The following is a 20,912-nucleotide window of genomic DNA, read 5'->3' on the forward strand; positions in this document are numbered from 1 at the left end:
CCTTTGAGGAAGTGCCACGGAGGAAACTGGCAGTGGATTAGGAACAAATAATAATCACTTATAAAGGGGCACTGCATGCATTCACAAGGAACAGGTCTCTGTCCTGGTGGGAATACTTCTACTAGTACTGTATACACCTGAACTTCAGCAAAGCGTTGGACTAATTTCCTAACAGCATCATGGAGAACTTGGGAAATGTAGGATGGTTTTTGGTTAAATAAATTTACTCCCAGTTGGCTGCCTATCCCAAACAGGGCTCAAAGGAGATAGTCCATGAGGGAGTTCTTTCTAAAAACAAAAGCAGTGAACAAGTGTTTTAGAATTTATATCATTTTTTTAATGGTTTTATTTTATTTTTGGCCGCATGGCATGTGAGATCTTTGTTCCCTAACCACGGATCGAACCGCACCCTCTGCATTGGAAACGCAGAGTCTTAACCACTGGGCCACCAGGGAAGTCCCTATATAATATTTAATTGCATCTGTCTCCTCCACTAGAATGTGAACCCTCTGAGGGTGGAGAACTTACTTCATTTGCCACTTCTGTACTCCCAGCGCTTAGCCCAGGCTCAGGCATTTAAATGCTCCTCAGTCACTCTTGGTGGAATGTGATCATTAATTGGTCAATATCTGCCTGAAAGAGACCTCCAGGGACATGGTCCAGGGCTCTGGCCTAAGTCCCCTCATGTTCCACATTCTTACCAGTTACTTGGACATGGGAATGGATGACATATTTATCAAAGTTTCAGGTGGCACAAAACTGGGACAGCCAAAGCACCGGATGACAGAATCAGGCTCCAAAAATAACCTAGCAGCCTGGAATGGTGGGCTGAATCAGGATGAAAAATAATAGAGATCTGTATTCTGCCTGAAGGTCTAAAACTTAACTTCATAAGCGCAGGATGAGGGGGTATCTGGTTTAACAGGAACACATGTGAGGGATTGGGGTTTTTATGGGAAGCTAACAAATGAAGCAGCAATGTGGTGAGGTCGCCGACGCTGCAGACTTAGCCTGTGAAAATGCAAGCTTGAGGCAGCGCCCCTCTACTTGGTGCAGGTCAAAGGAGGCTGGGAGAACTGGCTCTGTCTGAACAACAGTCATGAAGGATGATAATGACACATTGCAAGCCTTCTAGAGGAGGAGAGTACAGTAAATTTGCCCACACCAAAATCCAGGATTTCTGTTAATAAAGGACACCATCAAGGTACTGACAGGATAGAGAGCAGACTAGGAAAAGATATTACATTAAACGAGCAAGGAATTAATACCTACAGTGTTTAAGGAACACGTGCAAATCAACAAGAGAAAGGCAGGAGGCCGTGAGAAAAGAGGGCATTTCACAGAAAAGGAAACTTGAACTGCTTCCAGTGTCAGAAGAGATACTGGGATTCACAACTAATCAAAGAAATGCAGATGAAAACAACAGGACTTCTCTTTCAGGTAATAGCAGGGTAGCTCTCTCCAGCCACCCTCCTGCTGAAAACAACTAAGTAAGCTGGATAAAATGTTGAAAACATCCTCTGTAAAGAACTGACAAGATGGGACAGCATCACTCTGTAGGTCACCAGAACCAAAGAGGGAGGAGCCCAGAGGCTGCTCTCCCGCTAAGGAAGGACCTTTGCCCACTAGGGGAGGGTTGAACTTTCCTTTTGATGGAAGGACCTTTGCCCACTAGGGGAGGGTTGAACTTTCCTTTTGATGGAAGGACCTTTGCCCACTAGGGGAGGGTTGAACTTTCCTTTTGATGGCATCTAGAGATGAATGGGTCTCCATCACAGCCCAGGACCTGCCCTGGTGGGAAGTCAAACAGGAGACGCCTTCCCCCCAATAAGCCAGGATGAGGGTAAACTAGAAGTGGACCAACCTGCCAGAATGACAGCCTGGTTCTGTTTGCCTGGGTTACCCAGGGTATCCCAAGACTTGACTCTGGGTAGCTCAGTACCAACAATGTACCCAGGCTCCTGGAAGAAGCAAAACAAATTCTCTATGGAGGAAATTACCTTCATCCTCGCCCTCAAATTATCCCTACAAATGATTTTTCAAATAGAATGACCAGCATATAGTCAAAGATAACCTTGGGGCACAAGGAAATTAGGCTCCAGCCCACTGCCCTAGAAGCCCAATTTCTGTGGCTGCTAGACTCCAAATCTGACACCTGGTGGCAAGGGTGGCACAGAGTACGTGGCCATCAGCAGCTGTGTGTCCAGCACCCAGGGACTGTGTGAGGGGGTGACAGTGTGGGTGCATGTGTATGCCTCCAGAGTGCTGGAAAGTTCTTTCCCTGACAGAGCTGGTCAGGTTTTCTGATAATCTTCTAATTTTTCCAAAAATATGCTTGAAGAGGGCCACTTTTTCTAATTTGCTTAAAGGTGTCCTATGGCCTAGGGGCAGCCCCATGTAAAGACTTTAGATATTGAAACTATCTGATACAGACTATAAAATAACGAGGTATATGATCTTAAAGAAATAGGTTGAATATATCTGCAGGAAACAGGAAACTAGAAAAAGTAATATGGCAGGTTTGAAAAAGAACCAAATTGAACTTCTAGAAATGATAAATGCAGTAAGTGATGAGAAACTCATGTCAGTGAGATAACCACTCTACCAATCAGAGAGAGAAAAGTTAGAAGGAGGGAAGTACTCAACATTGGGCAGGATTCAGGGAGCTGGGAATCTTGGGCAATGCTTGCGGGTAGGTATAGAGTACTACCTTCTAGAGAGGCACCTATAGTGCTTTTGTGCAGTGGCGTGTGTACCCCCTGTCACCTAACAGTCCTGACCTTAGGGTCAGAGCTCAGAGAAACCCTTGCACAGGCCCATGCAGAGACAATTATGAGGGCCGCCATCCCAGCCTCGCACGGGCTGCAAGCAGCTGGGATGACGGCCCTCATGCAGCTGGCAGTGGCTTTATTAAGGCAGATGTGGAAAGAAGGTTTTCATTTAGGATAATTCACTCTGTAGCCTGTGGAAATTGAAAAAGGAAGAAGGTTTATCTTTAAGAGGCTCTAACTCAATAGGAAGCCAAGGTGATTTTTTTAGTTGAGACGATTACAAAATTCAGTTTTAAAATATTTTATTTGTATTGCTGTCATAGTATTAAAATCATCTAATTTGTTTTGTTAAAGTCAGTACACATTTGTCATAGAAGAAATAATCCAGATTATATGGCATGGCTGTTTTAGAAAAATAAAATAGTTTTATAATGTCAGTATTGTTTTGTAATGGTGGTTGGTCTTCTCACAGAGTCTGGTAAAAATAAACAGCCAAAATGCAAATCTGACCATTAGTTGGAGAGAGTTAATCTCCCAGTGACTTCAGTTATTTGCATCATCTATTTTTGCTAAGTACATTAACAAAATCATCTTTCCATTTTCTGTGGATACATTTGCAAAGTTGATTAACTTCATTTAGTTAATTATTTAACAGCATTATACTTTTTAAAGTCTGTATAATAAAATGTAACCTACAGCCAAATCTGGGATATGAAGATTATATATTAAATTTATATCAAATGACAAGTACCAACTTTTGGTGGACTGTTGATTAAATCAAGAGACCCAGACCTGTACCTTAAATAAACTCATACCATATATTTTAAATAGTGAATTGAGTCTACCTTATCAAAATCAGATTCCCTAACCCCAAATGCTGGGTGCAATTTATGTTGACAATATTTAAAACAGTTGGTAATTCCTGAACATCCCTGGCTCTTCCCTGGAAGATGACCCTCAGAAGAGCTTGACAGGCAGGAGGGGTGGGCCCAGAACCTAATGTTCCTAGTGGGCCCATCCCATCAGCCTGTCTGGGCCTGGGTAGCAAACACTGAAACTTATTGCTACCAATTGGCTTTAATGCTTCCCGGTTTATTGATGTAAAATTGTCTATGTTGAGGCTACATCTGCAAATTCCTTATTAAGGAATTAAATTTACACTTGTTTGCTTTGTTGGATTTGGAATGCTCAGCTCAGATACATTTTTATTCGATTCTGGGAGCTCTAGGGGTTTCTCATAAGTAAGCTAATTGCCTTTTTTGTACATAAACAAAATCCCAAATTGGAAAAATGAAAACTAAAATTTCTCTGCTTAAAATGCAATTCTTTCATAGTTTTATGCATTCTTTTTCCCTTTTCATTAATTATTTAACACATTTTTATGATCCATGGGGGTAACTGGCCTGAATTAAAATTGAAACTGGGAAAAAATACATATGAAGTCCAAATGATAATTCTTTTTTTCTAATAATAGTTTTGAGGGATAATGGAGTGAATCTGAAAGAGCATGAACTTTACAATCATCCAGACCTGGGTTTTAACTAGGGTTCCCCAATTAGCTATAAATTAATGACCTTGTTGCAGTTTCTGCTCCATAAAATAGGACTATCACCTTCCTTGCAGTTGTTATGAAGGTTAAAGATAATATGAGTAAAGTGCTTGGCACATGGAAGAAGTTTTTGATATTATTCCCTTGTGTGATTCTTGCCAGGGTTTGATGGCTTAAGCATGTCACTCTGGTGGGTTTTTTGTTTTGTTTGTTTATTTTTACACGGCATGACCTGGTGGATCATTCTGGCCCTTTTATGTATTCTTTTCAATGTGATTTTATTCTCACCTCGTCTTGAGACACACCATCATATGAGTTAATTTATCTGATCTTCACAATAGCCTATGAAGGTCTGTCTCAAGGTCATCAACATGAGCTCACAATCCAAAATCAGAAAACCTACAAGGAAATAATCCACAATGAATGAGAGTTTGCCTACATAACAAACAGCAGAATTAGACCCTCAAGCACTTCAGACAATGGAATTACAAGATTCAAGCTATAAGTATGATTAAAAATGATTAGTCATAAAACACAGAATCATGCTTCCCTGGTGGCACAGTGGTTAAGAATCCACCTGCCAATGCAGGGGACACGGGTTCGAGCCCTGGTCCGGGAAGATCCCACATGCCGTGGAGCAACTAAGCCTGCGAGCTACAGCTACTGAGCCCACACACCACAGGTACTGAAGCCCATGCACCTAGAGCCTGTGCTCCGCAACAAGCCACCACAATGAGAAGCCCACGCACCGCAACAAAGAGTAGCCCCTGCTCACCACAAGTAGAGAAAGCCCGCATGCAGCAATGAAGACCCAGTGCAGCCAAAAATAAAATAAATTTAAAATAAATTTAAAAAAAACAGAAACAAAGAATCAAAAGCATGAAATAAACAGAATGCTATAAAAAAGATTAGCCAGGTATCAATGATTACAAATGACGAATATAAACTCAATGGATTGGTTAAACAGAAGATTAGAAGTAGCTGAAGTTAGAATTGGGCATTGAAAGATAAATCTAACAAAAGTATCTAAAATGTAGACCAGAAAGATAATGAGATGAAAAATGTGTAAAAGAGAGGAAGAGGCATGGTGGATAGAATGAAATGTTCTAACAAATGCCTGAAAAAATTTTGAGCAGGAGAGAATAGAGAGAATGAGGGGGAGTGGAGAAAAAGGCTCATTTATTTACAGATTCATTCAACAACTATTTATAAGCACCTAATGTATGTCAGGCACTATTTTAGGCTCTTAAAACAGATAATGACATGATGAGAACAGATCATGGTTGATCATCATCCAGAACTGATTTTGGACAAGAATTCTCAGTGTCAGGAAATGAGTCCCAAGAGACACTAAATCCTCATCCAGATACATCAGAAAGAAACTGAAGAACTCAAAGACTGGGGGAATATTTGAAAAGAAAGCAGAAAGAAAACATATGTTTTCCACAAAGCAGTGAAGCCCAGACAAATAGCAAATTTCTCAACAGCAACTACAGAAACCAAAAGACAGTGCACTACTATCTTCATAGGTCTTGGAGGAAATATCTGGCAACTTAGACCATTAGACTAAGCTAAACCATCATTCGAGAATGAAGGTGACTTGAACAAACCCCCAGTATACAGTCTACTCCTGTTCAGGTTTACCTAAATTCTTATTGATTTTTTAGACAGTTGGAGAAATATGAATATAGACTTAGTATTAGATGGTGTAAGGAATTATTGTGTTATTAGTGATAGTGATATTGTGGTTAAGTAAGAAATGTCCTTATTTTCATAAGATGAATGAATACTCAAGAATTTAGGGGCAAAACGTCATGATGTGTGTAATAACTTTTAAAAAACCACAATGAGATATTATTTCACATAATGATATTGGCAAAAGTAAAAAAAAAAAAAAAATCTGAAAATACCAAGCATTGGGAAAAAGAAATATCTAGCTGCTGCTGGTGGAGGTGTAAATGGGCAAACTGGAGAGTAATTTGGTATCAAGTAATTTGGAAAAGCTGAAGATGAAATTGCCTCCTACCCAGCAGTACTACTCTTTAGATTTATATCCTAGAAAAATTCTCCTACCCGTGCAGAGGCATATTCTATGTGGTCCCAACTCATGCTAGTTAGAAGGGTTTTTATTTATTTATTTATTTAGGCTCTGCTGGGTCTTAGTTGCAGCACTTGGGATCTTCATTGTGGCATGTTTTTTCAGTTGCAGCATGCAGATTCTTAGTTGCAGCATGCGGACTTCTTAGTTTGGTATGCATGTGGGATCTAGTTCCCCGACCAGGGATAGAACCCGGGCCCCCTGCATTGGGAGTGCCGAGTCTTACCCACTGGACCACCAGGGAAGTCCCTAGTTAGAAGTTAAATGTATATGTCCACCATCTTCAGCATGCGTTTTTCCAACACTCTTCCCACTCTCTTTTTCATTGTATCCTCACTGGAATCTATCAATAGAAGTTCTGTCTAGAAAAAATCTGAAGCAAACTATTAACAAAGGACACAATTTTAGCATATAACTTTGTAGAAGAATACTTATATAACAAGTGGATCAGTAAGATATTACTGTCTTCTGATATGAATATTGCATCACCTGTGATGTGATCTAGCCAATAAAGTTTGATTTAAATCTAATCAAGCCTTTGGATCCAACTTGCAGTTTAAAGGAAATCTAGAGGAAAGAGAAACATGCTAAACACCACTACATGGAAGCAATCAGACCAGAACAGAAGGTGGGCTATTTCACAGGAAAACCAGCCTTGTCTATTCAGCTAATCGGTGTCATGAAAAAAACGACTGTTCAAAATTAGAAGGGGCTTAAGGGACACAATAAAGAAACTAATGCAGGGACTTCCCTGGTGGCACAGTGGTTAAGAATCTGCGTGCCAATGCAGGGGACGCGGGTTTGACCGCTGGTCCGGGAAGATCCCACATGCCGTGGAGCAACTAAGCCCGTGCGCCCCAACTACTGAGCCTGCACTCTAGAGCCTGCGAGCCACAACTACTGAGCCCACGTGCCACAACTACTGAAGCCCATGTGCCTAGAGTCCATGTTCAGCAACAAAGAGAAGCCACCGCAATGAGAAGCCCGCGCACCACAACAAAGAGTATCCCCCGCGCACCACAACAAAGAGTATCCCCCGCTCACCGCAACTAGAGAAAGCTCGCACGCAGCAACGAAGACCCAACGCAGCCAAAAATAAACAAATTTACTAAAAATAAATAAATTTATTAAAAATAAATAAACAAACAAATAATAAAGAGACACAGTGGGACTTCCCTGGTGGTCCAGTGGCTAAGACTCCATGCCCCAATGCAGGGGGCCTGGGTTCAATCCCTGGTCAGGGAACTACATCCCACATGCTGCAACTAACAGTTCACATGCCAAAACTAAAGACCCCACATGCTGCAACTAAAGATCCCGTATGCAACAAAGATCTATGCAACAAAGATCTATTCAACAAAGATCCCGCACGTGGCAACGAACACCCCGCATGCCGCAGCTAAGACCTGGCACAGCCAAATAAATAAATAAATAAACATTAAAAAAAGAGAGAGAGACACACACAGAAACGTTGAAAATAAATTGACAAAAATTAACCAAAAGAAAAAGCATTATTAGAAATGAAGGGGAGGGGCTTCCCTGGTGGCGCAGTGGTTGGGAGTCCGCCTGCCAATGCGGGGGACGCGGGTTCGATCCCTGGTCCGGGAGGATCCCACATGCCGCTGAGCGGCTGAGCCCGTGCGCCACAGCTACTGAGCCCACGTGCCACAACTACTGAGGCCCACGCGCCTAGAGCCCGTGCTCTGCAGCGGGAGGCGCCACCGCGATGAGAGGCCCGTGCACATTGCAACGAGGGGTGGCCCCCGCTCGCTGCAGCTGGAGGGAGCCTGCGTGCAGCGGCGAAGACCCAGCGCAGCCAATAAATAAATAAATAAATAATTTTAAAAAAAAAGAAATGAAGGGGAATCTCTACATAATCACAGATGATAAAATTCATAAGGAGGAATTAATAATTCTTAATTTGTATGCACAAAATCATAGTCTATAGATATGAAAAGCAAAAACTGACAGAATTATAAGGAGACGTTTATAATTTCTAACGACAATGGGAGATTTTTAACATATCTCTCAGAAATTTCTAGATCAAGCAAAGTAAGAAATATATTAGCACACCATAGATTAGCAAACTTGCATACAATTATAGAATTTACATTCCTATCAAGTACACATGGGACATTTACAAAAACGGCAAAAATTCACTATGTATTAGGACACAAAATAAGTCTTAACAAATTGCAAGGTTATTATCATATAAGACCATATGCTTAGACCACAAAGCAACTAAGCTAGAAACCTATTTTTTTAAAGATATTTTTAAAGCTCCATATTTTTATAAATTTGAAATACAGACACACAATTTCTAGATGAGTCACAGGTCCAGTAAAAGATACTACAGTAAAGAGATTATATATGGACAGTAGCTGCAGTCAGAATAACCACCAGATTAAGTTTATGATCGTCCACAATGATTTTTCTAAGATCCACCTGACTTTTGTAGAGGCCAAACTGTGAATTAAGTGGGGAGGCTTAAGAATCACGACCCCTGCATTTCCCCCAGGGATGCAGTATTGCTTCTGGTTCACTATCTTGGTAAGGGGTGGAAGTTCCAGAGACTTCCACTTAGCCCTCCCTACCACAGTTGACCCCATAATGATCCCATAGGGCAGAGGCAATGTGGGGATTCATCCAGCTGCCAAATATATCTAATCCAATTATACTTCCAGTAACCAGGGAAATAACCACAGGTCTGGATATTTCTTTTTCCCCAGTGTACAGTCATCTAGTAAATAGCTATAGGTCCCTTCGGGAAATGCTTGGAGGAAGATTAAGGTGTTTATTTGTGGCAGCAGTGCAAGGTCCTTCCTCAAGGGAACCTGGCCTTTTCAAAAGGCTCTGGGTCTGTGAACTGACTTAAGCCTCGGACTGGGCTAGAGGGCATCATTCTCCACTATGGTGACTCAAGTTAAGTTTTTGGGCTACCAGACCTAGAGTTTTTCCTGTTATATAGATCAAGCAATATTCTAGTAGGCTGATTATCTATTTTGTTCCTAGGGACACCATGATCAATTAGGTATCACTAAAGATCTTTGCAGACCAGAATGTTCTGATTACTGAAATACCTGTGATGCCCTTTACGGGTGATGGTTTAGTGCTTACACTTGGCCTCTGCTACAATGGAATATCATCATCTTCATTGAAATCAGGCATCTCCTACATGCATAACTGGCCTACAATGGACAGCAACCACAGAACTTTTCAAGGGTGTAGGTGATCCCCCCACTAATACAGGCATACCTCGGAAATATCGCAGGTTTGGTTCCAGAACACCTCAAAAAAGCGGCTACTGCAATAAAGCAAGTTACACAAACTTTTCGTTTTTCCAGTGCATATAAAAGTTACGTTTACAGGGACTTCCCTGGTCGTCCAGTTTGACTTCACACTCCCAGTGCAGGGGGCATGGGTTTTTTTTTTGTTGTTGTTGTTGTTTTTGAGGCAAGGAATACGACTTTATTCAGAAAGCCAGCAGACCAAGAAGATGGCAGACTACAGTCTCGAAATAACCATCTTCGAGGGCACGGGTTTGATCCCTGGTTGGGGAACTAAGGGGCTGCCGCAGGGTGTGGCCAAAAAAAAAAAAAAAAAGGAAAAAAAAGTTATGTTTACACTATACTATATAGTCTTTTTTTTTTAACTATATAGTTGATGTTCACTATTACATGTCTTGGGCATACAACATAGTGATTCACAATTTCTTTTAAAAATATTTTATTTATTTATTTACTTATTTGGCTGCTGCCGGGTCTTAGTTGTGGCAGGTGGGATCTTTGTTGCGGGATCCAGGATCTTTTTGTTTTTAGTTGTGGAATGCGGGATCTAGTTCCCTGACCAGGGATGGAACCCGGGCCCCCTGCATTGGGAGCATGGAGTCTTAACCGCTGGACCACCAGGGAAGTCCCTGATTCCCAATTTTTAAAGGTTATATTCCGTTTACAGTTATTATAAAATATTGGCTATATTCCTTGTGTTGTACTATGTATCTTTGTAGCTTATTTATTTTATAAATAGTACTTTGTACCTCTTAATCCCCTACCCCTATCTTGACCCTACCCCCTTCCCTCTCCCCACTGGTAACCACTAGTTTTTTCTCTGTATTTGTGAGTCTGTTTCTTTTTTTGTTATAATCACTAGTTTATTTCTCAGATTCCACATTTAAGTGATATCATACAGTATTTGTCTTTACCATGCTGTAAACAAAAGTGCTGTCATCCAGGCTTTGTAATTCCATTTACAGAGCACAGGCAGAGTAGATTTAGCATAATTCTTAAGGGCCCTACGGCTTTTGGAAGGGCAAATGAGCACTGGCTTCAACTTAGTCACCAGCTGCGTCAGCCCCTAACAAGAGAGTCAGCCTGTCCTTTGAAGCCAGACATTGACTACTGCTCTCTAGCTGTGAAAGTCCTAGATGGCATCTTCTTCCAATGTAAGGCTTTTTCATCTGCATTGAAAATGTGTTGTTTGGCATAGCCACTTTTATGAATTAGCTAGATCTTGTGGCTAACTTCCTGCAGCTTCTACATCAGCACTTCCTGCTTCACCTTGCACTTTCGTGTCACGGAGATGGCTTCTTTTCTTAAACTGCATGAACCAACTTCTGCTAGCTTCAAACTTTCTTCTGCAGCTTCCTCATCTCCCTCAGCCTTCACAGAATTGAAGAGAGTTAGGGCCTTGCTGTGGATTAGGCTTTGGTTTAAGGGAATGTTATACCTGGTTTGATCTACTGAGACCACAGAAACTTTATCCACATCAGCAATAAGGTGCATCATGTCCGAAATCATTGGACTTCTAATTCTGCACCAATATGCGATACCCCTGAATCTGTGTATAGTTTAACTCTTACCTTGTGGTATACCTGTGTCTTATGGGAGCATCCAGGGTACTTGCTACTTCCTGCTCCCTGGTCTAAGATGTTTTCAATATAGTGGATCGGTATAATACTCTGGAGACTATCCAGGTAATCAAGGTCATGTTAGCCTATATTGTGACAGAGAGCAAGAGAGGGTGCAAGGGAGTAGCCCTGGGAAAGACCATGACTGTACACTGGTGTCTATTCCGTGTGAATGTGAACTGTTTCTGAACTTCCTTCCTGATAGAGATAGAAAAGAATACAAGTACCAGATCAAAAGCCATATACCAAGAACCAGAGGCTACGTTGGATTATCAAATAGTCCACCACCATCCACCATAAACAATCTGGTTTTTACAGGAGCCACAGTAGTGAAAAAAAAGGAAATATAACAACTGCATTAAGTATTTGAGGATGATATTAATATCTGCCATTCCATGTAGGATGCAAAACTCCTTCTGATTGATCTTGGCTTGGTGGAGGTAGGAGAGACTGTTTTGGGGGTTTTTACTTTTTTTTTCCTACCATTATGGCTCTTACTCCATAGATCAGGGAACTACTAGGAGGGTTCTATCAGAGTCTAAATAGATCCATTCTTACTATGCTTTTGGGAATTAGGGATATTACCAGAGGATTGTTCCACAGACCCATACGACCTACTGTGAAAAAAACGGGTCAGAACTCCATTTATCACCCACCTTCCCTATACCATTTAATAGGAGGGCCATGATGTCGCTTTTTGTATCCTGATACCAGTATCATTCCGGATTCTAAAACCCACATCTCACAAAAGATCTTGTGGTTCCTCTTTTTTCCTGTGTACAGTTCCCTTAGTGAAGTACAACAGGGGTCCCTTTAGGATTAGAGGAACTTCTACCGTGCTGTCACAGAGTCCCTCGTCAAGATAATTCAGTCTTCTCCGGGTCTGAGAACTGGCTCTGGTCTAGCAATTGAGTGAGGGATATGATTCTTCTTTTCAGTAGCAAACATCAGCCTTTGGCTCATTCACTCTTTTTTTTTTTTTTTGCGGTGCGCGTGCTTCTCACTGTTGTGGCCTCTCCCGTTGCGGAGCACAGGCTCCGGACGCGCAGGCTCAGAGGCCATGACTCACGGGCCCAGCTGCTCTGCGGCATGTGGGATCTTCCTGGACCGGGGCACGAACCTGTGTCCCCTGCATCGGCAGGCGGACTCAACCACTGCGCCACCAGGGAAGCCCTGGCTCATTCACTCTTGATCTTTTTTTCTTTTTTGATTATATAGGTTGAGTTGATATCCTACCTGGCTTTCTATCTACCTTGCACTGGGAATACCTTGGCCTACTAGCCATTGCCACAGATCTCCGTCTCCTCCCTCTAGTTGCCATTCTTGCTTTGCTGCCTATTATGGTAATTATGTCTGCCTTGCCCCTGACAAGTAAGTCAGGGCCTCTACTCTTTCAAAATCCTATCATCTCCATTGACACTATGGACTCCAGTTCCGTATCAGGCTCCTCTATGATGAATCCTAGCTTTCATAGAACAGCTACTACTGATATTCCCAACAATGTCAGTGCTCATATCTAGCGGATTTCTTATTGTTTTATTGAGGGGAGTGTCCTCTGGCCTCCCAGGGAACACAGTCAACTGACGAGTTTTTGATTTAAAGGTAAATTTATTCTAGCATGTCTACATTTTTTTTTAAAGACAATTCCTTCTATTCCTTTTTTTTTTAATTAATTAATTTATTTATTTGGCTGCATTGGGCCTTAGTTGTGGCACACGGAATCTTCATTGCAGCATGCAGGATCTTTAGTTGCGGCATGAGGTACCTTCATTGTGGCATGTGGGATCTTTAGTTGCGGCATGCAGGATCTTTTAGTTGCAGCATGCAGGCTCTTAGTTGCCGCATGTGGGATCTAGTTCCCTAACCAGGGATTGAACCCAGGCCCCCTGCATTGGAAGTGTAGAGTCTTAACCAGGGAAGTCCCTAGCATGTCTACATTTTAACTTTTCCAAGGCAGTTCCAGCACCTCCACCTCTCTCACTATGGGGTATTGTTTTCCCAAGCTTTAAGGAGCTTTCTCAGTGATGTACTAGGATCAGTTCCAGGTGTCTTTGCTAGAATATTAAATCCTATATCACAAAGGAGTGTCCTTATATTATTATGTCTTCCTTATCTGGTCTTATATTCCAGTCCCCTTGTTCCAGCACCCTCAAGATCCCCATCCCCTGGTACATTCTCCCAGTTACTACTGGTACATATTAACTGGATTCTGCAACTCTTTTGGTGAATAATTTATTTTCTCCCAAAGTAGAGTCAGTATTTCCCCAGTTGAGCCATAATAAAAGATCCAAATTATTAGCCTAGAAGTCACGGAGGAATTTGGGGGCAAATCTTGAAGAGGGCAGGTATCGCTTACAAGGCATCTGCCGCAGATGTAGGAAGTGCAGGCTAAAAAAGAGTTGTAAACGGCCTGGTTAAGCACTGAAGGAGTTTTCCCAACCCAGAGCCGATCTGGAAAGACCTAGAGAGTAATTTTCCTTTCCTTTTCTTTCTTTTGTTTTTCCCCCCATAATATTCAAGATATCCAGTTTTCAACAAAAAATTATGAAGCATGCAAAGAAACAAGAAAGTATGGCCCATTCATGGAGGAAAAAAGAATATCAATAAAGAGATATAAATGATACAACAAACCAAACAGAAATTCTGGAGTTGAAAAGTACAATAACTGAAATGAAAAATTCACCAGAAGGTTTCAATAGGTGATTTGAGCAGAGGAAAGATGAGTGAACTTGAAAATAGGCCAACTGAAAGTATCCAGTCTGAAGAGCAGGAAAAAAAAAAAAAGGATGAAGAAAAATGAACAGAGCCTAAGAGATCTGTGAGACACCATCAGACATACCAACATATGCATAATGTGAGTCCCAAGAAGGAGAGGAGAGAGAGGAAGGGGCAGGAAAAATATTTGAAGAATTAATGGCTAACCCCCACCCCCAAACCGATTTGATAAAAGACATGAATATATACATCCAAGAAGCTCAATGAACTTCCAGTAGGAAAAACTCAAAGGGATCCACATTGAGACATATAATCAAACTGCTGAAAGCCAAAAATAAAGAGAATCTTGAAAGCAGCGAGAAGTGAATCATAATGTGCAAGAGATTACCAGTAAGTATTAACAACCTATTTTTAATCAGAAACCATGGAGGCCAAAAGGCAGTGGGATGACATAAAGTGCTGGGGTGAAAAAAAAATGGGGGTTCCCTGGTGGTCCAGTGGTTAGGATTCAGTGTTTCAGTGCTGTGGGCCTGGGTTCAATCCCTGGTGGGGGAGCGGTGTGGCCAAATAAATAAATAAAGTGCTGGGGTGGGGGTGGAGGAAACCTGTCAACCAAGAATTCTATATCCAGCAAAACTATCCTTCAAGAATATAGAAGAAATTAAGACATTACCAGATAAACAAAAGCTGACGGAGTTAATTGCTAGGAGACCTGCTCTATAAGAAGTGCTAAGGGAGCCCTTCAGGCTGAAATGAAAGGACATTAGACAATCTACATGCAAAATGATGATTGTGGAGCCTTACCCCACATAATACACAAAAATTAACTCAAAATGGATCAAAGACCTAAAAGTGAAAGCTAAAACTATAAAACCCTTAGAAGCATGTATATTGGGAGTGATAAAGTATATTAAGAGGTGAAAGCATAAAAGGATATATGGCCATTCATACCTTTCCATTTACTATGAATATCCTATTTCCTGTGTGTGAGAAAATAAAGACAAATTATTAAAAATGTTGATTTGGAAAACTTTACCATGTTCCTTCCAAGAAACACATTCAATTGGAAGGAATAATGCTGGAAGGAACTAAGTTGGAGGAAGAAGAGTGTTATGGAATGAATTGTGCCCTCCTCTATTCATATGTTGAAACTCTAATGCTCAATGTGACTGTATTTGGAGATAAAGCCTTTAAAGAAGCAGTTAAGGTTAAATTAGGTCCTAAGGGTGGAGCCCCAATTTAGTATGAGGGGTGTCTTTGCAAGAATAGAGACACCAGGAGTGCATGTGCACAGAGAAAGGTCATGTGAGGACCCAGTGAGAAGGCAGCAGTCTGCAAGCTAAGGAGAGAGGCCTCAGGAGAAACCAAACCTGCGGGCATCTTTTTTTTTTTTTTAAATAAATGTATTTATTTTGTTTATTTATTTTTTTTGGCTGCATTGGGTCTTCGTTGCTGTGCGGGCTTTCTCTAGTTGCGGCGAGCGGGGGCTACTCTTCGTTGTGGTGCGCGGGCTTCTCACTGTGGTGGCTTATCTTGTTGCAGAGCATGGGCTCTAGGCACGCAGGCTTCAGTAGTTGAGGCACGGGGGCTCAGTAGTTGTGGCTCGCGGGCTCTAGAGCACAGGCTCAGTAGTTGTGGCGCACGGGCTTAGTTGCTCTGCAGCATGTGGGATCTTCCTGGACCAGGGCTCGAACTCGTGTCCCCTGCGTTGGCAGGCGGATTCTTAACCACTGTGCCACCAGGGAAGCCCCCTGCTGGCATCTAAATCTTGAACTTAGTCTCCAGAACTGTGAGAAAATAAATATCTCTTGTTTAAGCCAACAGCCTGTGGTATTTTGTCATGGCAGTCCTAGAAGACTAATACAAACAGCCACTAATACTTGACAATAAATCTTTAAAGGAAAGTTTATATCATGTAGACAGAATGGCTGCTATTGATTACAAGAGATCATGATCATGACAAGTGTAGAAAAATCACATTCAAAAATGCAATCTCCAGCACAGTCTAGGGTTATCAGAAGCTGCATAACACAAGCAAAGGGAATGTTAACACCTGTACACTTTGAGTTTCTGGTCATGCTTTGTCAATACTTTCAGAAGCTGATTCACAATCATCCACTTCTGATGACTCCATTGCCAAGGAAAGCAGACTATCCACCAGCTTCTTGGATCTGACATGGATGAACCTCAGACATTTACTGTTTCACTCATTTCTTCCGAAGCTCGTTCTTCGTCACCTTCCTCCACCCCTAGACACCAACAGTGACTACAGCCTCCATATCTCCCTTCTCATCTCCAAACTTCACTCAGGAAGCACTGCAATCTTCAGTAATCATGTTTAAAAACTTGCCTTGTTTATTTTATTATTGCTAAGTGTTACCTGCCTTCATTATGTGTCTTTAACATATTATTTCACTGTTCATTTACATTACAGTACACGTTTGTTACAGTTAAAAGGAAAACACGATTTGTACCCTATAGGGTTACTGCACAAATAAAGTCATTAGTGAGTTAATTAAGTGTTAAACAATTAGATAGTGGGTGTTTTAAAGGCTTTATCTTAAGCAGAAAAACCTCATTGATTGTTTTATATATATGTGTGTGTATATATATTTTAGAGTGTTTCAGGTACTGAAAGAAATTGCTTGGGGTTTTTAGACGTGCTGGGAATATATATTTTTTTCTACTTAAAATAATGATGCACAGACTCCCACTACCTAAAAATTCACTGTCCAACATGTTTTTAAGAATGGATTAAATCCTCTGAGGGACGCCTGAATTAGAATATGAGGTACTAGAAAGAATAAAGTCATATCATTATTATATTGTTGTGAATATTACATTTCATTAGAGGACACATATAATCAACCACTAGTGATGCTAAAATTGATGACTCAACTTACAGTTAACACTTTCCCTCTTCAGATTGGAAAGTAATCTGTGTGGTGTTACTTTGGCTCTATATGAATGTTTACAACAATCAATCACCTATTGGTTTTTTTTTAAAATTTTATTTATTTTTGGCTGTGTTGGGTCTTCGTTGCTGCACGTGGGCTTTCTCTAGTTGTAGAGAGCAGGGGCTAGCCTTTATTGTGATGTGTGGGCTTCTCCTTGCGGTGGCTTCTCTTGTGGAGCACCGGTTCTAGGCCGCCAGCTTCAGTAGTTGTGGCTCGCGGGCTTAGTTGCTCCATGGCATGTGGGATCTTCCCGGACCAGGGATCGAACCCATGTTCCCTGCATTGGCAGGCGGATTCTCATCCACTGCGCCACCAGGGAAGTCCCTCAACTATTGGTTTTAACACCAGTTAAACCTTGCCTGAATCAATAATTTCATTGGAGTTTGTGAAACTATGTTTTTCTAATTATTTTGTTTCTTTCACATTGTTCACAAGAATTCTGTGAAGGCTTCTTCATTAACTAGGACTATTTGGTTATCCTAAAATAAATTTTTACCGGAAGAGCAAAATAACGCTTAATATTTTCCCTTTAATTACCAATTTTCAAAGTAAATGTTTTAAAAGTTACCCCAAATGGTAACTTTTGGTAACAAAAGTAACCATTGAGACTTTCTTGATTTACTCTCATTTTGAGTATCATCATAGAATAATGAATTTCACTGAATCAGTGTTAAACTCAATCATTATTCTTTTAGTTGCTAAGGTTGTAACAACTTTGTTCAGTGGGGACACTTTCATATGGGCTCCTGTGTCCTTTTGACATGACATTATCTTCTAAAGCTTTCTTGCTTCTTAACATGAAAAGGTATCCCAGGTGCACTTTGAAAAATGTCTGCTTCTAGACATGGAATCAGCAATTTCTCCAAGAAGCCATGCTTAGTTAGTGGAATTACATAATTCCACTACATACATAAAGGAGTCTTAAAGCACACATAGTCTTGTTTGTGTCCTTAGCTCATCTTCTTTTCCCATTTTTATTGGTTTCTTGTTTATCCCAGTAGTGCTTCTTTTTGCAAACATACTTTTCTTATTTCCTCCCTACTCTTACTGTCTCTCATACAAAACAAAGCATGTTATATATATCGTTCTGCACTTTTGCTTTTTTCACTCAACAATATATGCTGGAGGACTTCCCTGGGTGGCACAGCGGTTAAGAATCTGCCTGCCAATGCAAGGGACACAGGTTTGATCCCTGGTCCTGGAAGATCCCACATGCCGCGGAGCAACTAAGCCCGTGAGTCACAACTACTAAGCCTGTGATCTAGAGGCCGCGAGCCACACTACTGAAGCTCGCGCACCTAGAGCCCTTGCTCCGCAACGAGAAGCCACTGCAATGAGAAGCCCGCACACCGCAACGAAAAGTAGCCTCCGCTCGCCGCAACTAGAGAAAGCCTGAATGCAGCAACGAAGACCCAAGGCAGCCAAAAATAAATAAATTTTAAAAATATATATGCTGGAGAGCTTTCTAAATCAATACAGAGAGCAACTGATTATTTTGTTTTCAAGATTCAAGTAGAAAGTTTTATTAACTTGGACCAGAACACAAACCAGAATGTTTAATATAAAATTTCTGATTAGATGTTCTTACTGTATATAACTATTTCCAAATTTATTTCTCAATCTTTTAAAAAAGTGACTATATATAAATACTCAAATTATAATTAATACAATTCTCTAGAGCTCATATGTGTATTTGGCATTTTTATTCAGTCCACAACTATGCATAAATATATCTATCCATAAATAACCAATGCCATGAAAACACAAGGGCTCCCCCTCTTTTTAAACTTAACTCACAATACCATTATGACAACTAAAATTTTTAACAATATAACAATAACTCCTGATATCATCAGATGTCCAGTCAGTTGTCTCATAAAGGTCATAAAATTAAAAAAAAATCTTTTTAAAAAACTTTATCCAAGTAAGGTCCACGCATTATGATTGGTTAATGTCCTTTAAAATCTTTTAAACTACAGATTACCTTCCATTGCTTTTTTCCCCTTGCAGTTTTTTTTTTTGAAGAAAACTGGTTATTTATTCCCCAGAATTTCTTACAGTCTCAGTTTTGCTGATTGCATCACTGTGGTATGTTTTAACATGTTTCCCTGCCTTCTGCATCTTCTGTGAATTGGTAGTTATATATATATATATATATTTTTTTTTTTTAATATATTTTTTTATTTTTTTGTGGTACGCTGGCCTCTCACTGCTGTGGTCTCTCCCGTTGCGGAGCACAAGCTCCAGACGCGCAGGCTCAGCGGCCATGGCTCACGGGCCCAGCCGCTCCGCGGCATGTGGGATCCTCCTGGACTGGGGCACGAACCCGTGTCCCCTGCATCGGCAGGCGGACTCTCAACCACTGCGCCACCAGGGAAGCCCGGTAGTTATATCTTGAGGCTTGATCACATTCAAGTTCAGTATTTTTGGCCAGACTAATTAATAGGTGGTGGTGGTGTTTTCCATAAGAAGCACATAAAGTCTGTTTGTTTCTTTTTTGTGCTATTAGCAGCCACTGATGCTCAACGCCTAGATCCATTAGCTCATTAGTGGTTCATTTATTTTTTTATTGTGGTTAAATATACATAACAAAATTTATAATTTAAAGCATGTTTTAAACCATTTTTAAGCTTACAGTTCAGTGGCACTAAGTAATTCATGTTGTTGTGCAACCATCACCACCATCCATCTGCAGAACTTTTTTCATCTTTCCACACTGAAACTCTGTACCTATTAAACAATAACTCCCCATTTCCTGCTCTCCCCAGCCCCTAGGCAACCACCATTATACTTTCTGTCTCTATGAACTTGACTGCTCTAAGTCCCTCATATAAGCGGAATCATACAGTATTTTTCCTTTTGTACCTGGATTATTTCACTTAGCATGTCTTCAAGGTTCACCTATGTTGGAGCATGTGTCAGAATTTCCTTCCTTTTTAAGGTTGAGTAACACTCCATTGTATATAAATACCACATTTTGTTCGTCCATACATTGGCCAGTGGACATGCTACAGACATGGTACCGTTTCTTACAAGCCCAAAAATTACAAAGCAAAACAGAGCTTATATGGAAACATACATCGCAGCAAAATCATTAAAGTTGTTTTAATTGCATGTAGAGTCAAGAACAAGAAGCAAGATCTCCATTCCCACACAAATTTGCAACAGATACATATTCTGAGCTCAAACTACAGTTCCAGCAATGTTTTTCAGACCTCAGTGCAAGTGCAAAGGAAATTTCTATATTTCATCTAACTGTGCAATTGTGGCACTTCCACCTAACCTGCAATTGGATGTGCTTGATCTACAATGTAATGATGTGATAAGAGGCAAGTATGAAGAGAATATAAATTACAGAATTCTATAAATGCCTTTCAAGTGATGAATGTGCTCAGTTAAAATCATATGCTCTTGGGATTGATACCAGTATTTGGCAGTACTATCTGTGTGAAGACATTTTCAAAGATGAAATACATAACATTTTATTATAGATCAGCACTAACAGATGAACATTTGCAATTGATTTTAATGATAGGAAACACTAAGTCTGAACCCCATTTAAGCAACAGACCTGTACTACAAAAATTTGTGCTTAATTATTATAATTTGAATTTTGTCAATAAATTCAAAGGAATCATGGAAATTTGTTTTCCTTAATTTCTATGTACCTACATAATATCCTTGATTTTGCTTCTTAACATGCAAAGCCTAATATTTACTATCTTATCCTTTATAGAATAAGTTTGCCAACCCCTGGTCTAGAAGAACCCTGGTCAATACATGTGTCTGCCCTTGATCCACTCCCAAGTTCTATTCCTGTCTCCCACTCATTAATGGGCCTCCAATTCAACTGCTCAAGCCAAAACTCTAGAAGTCATCCCTGATTTTTTATTTTCCCACAATCTCTATATTAATC

Source organism: Pseudorca crassidens, chromosome 10, assembly GCF_039906515.1.
Source record: "Pseudorca crassidens isolate mPseCra1 chromosome 10, mPseCra1.hap1, whole genome shotgun sequence".
In the NCBI taxonomy this organism is placed as follows: Eukaryota; Metazoa; Chordata; class Mammalia; order Artiodactyla; family Delphinidae; genus Pseudorca; species Pseudorca crassidens.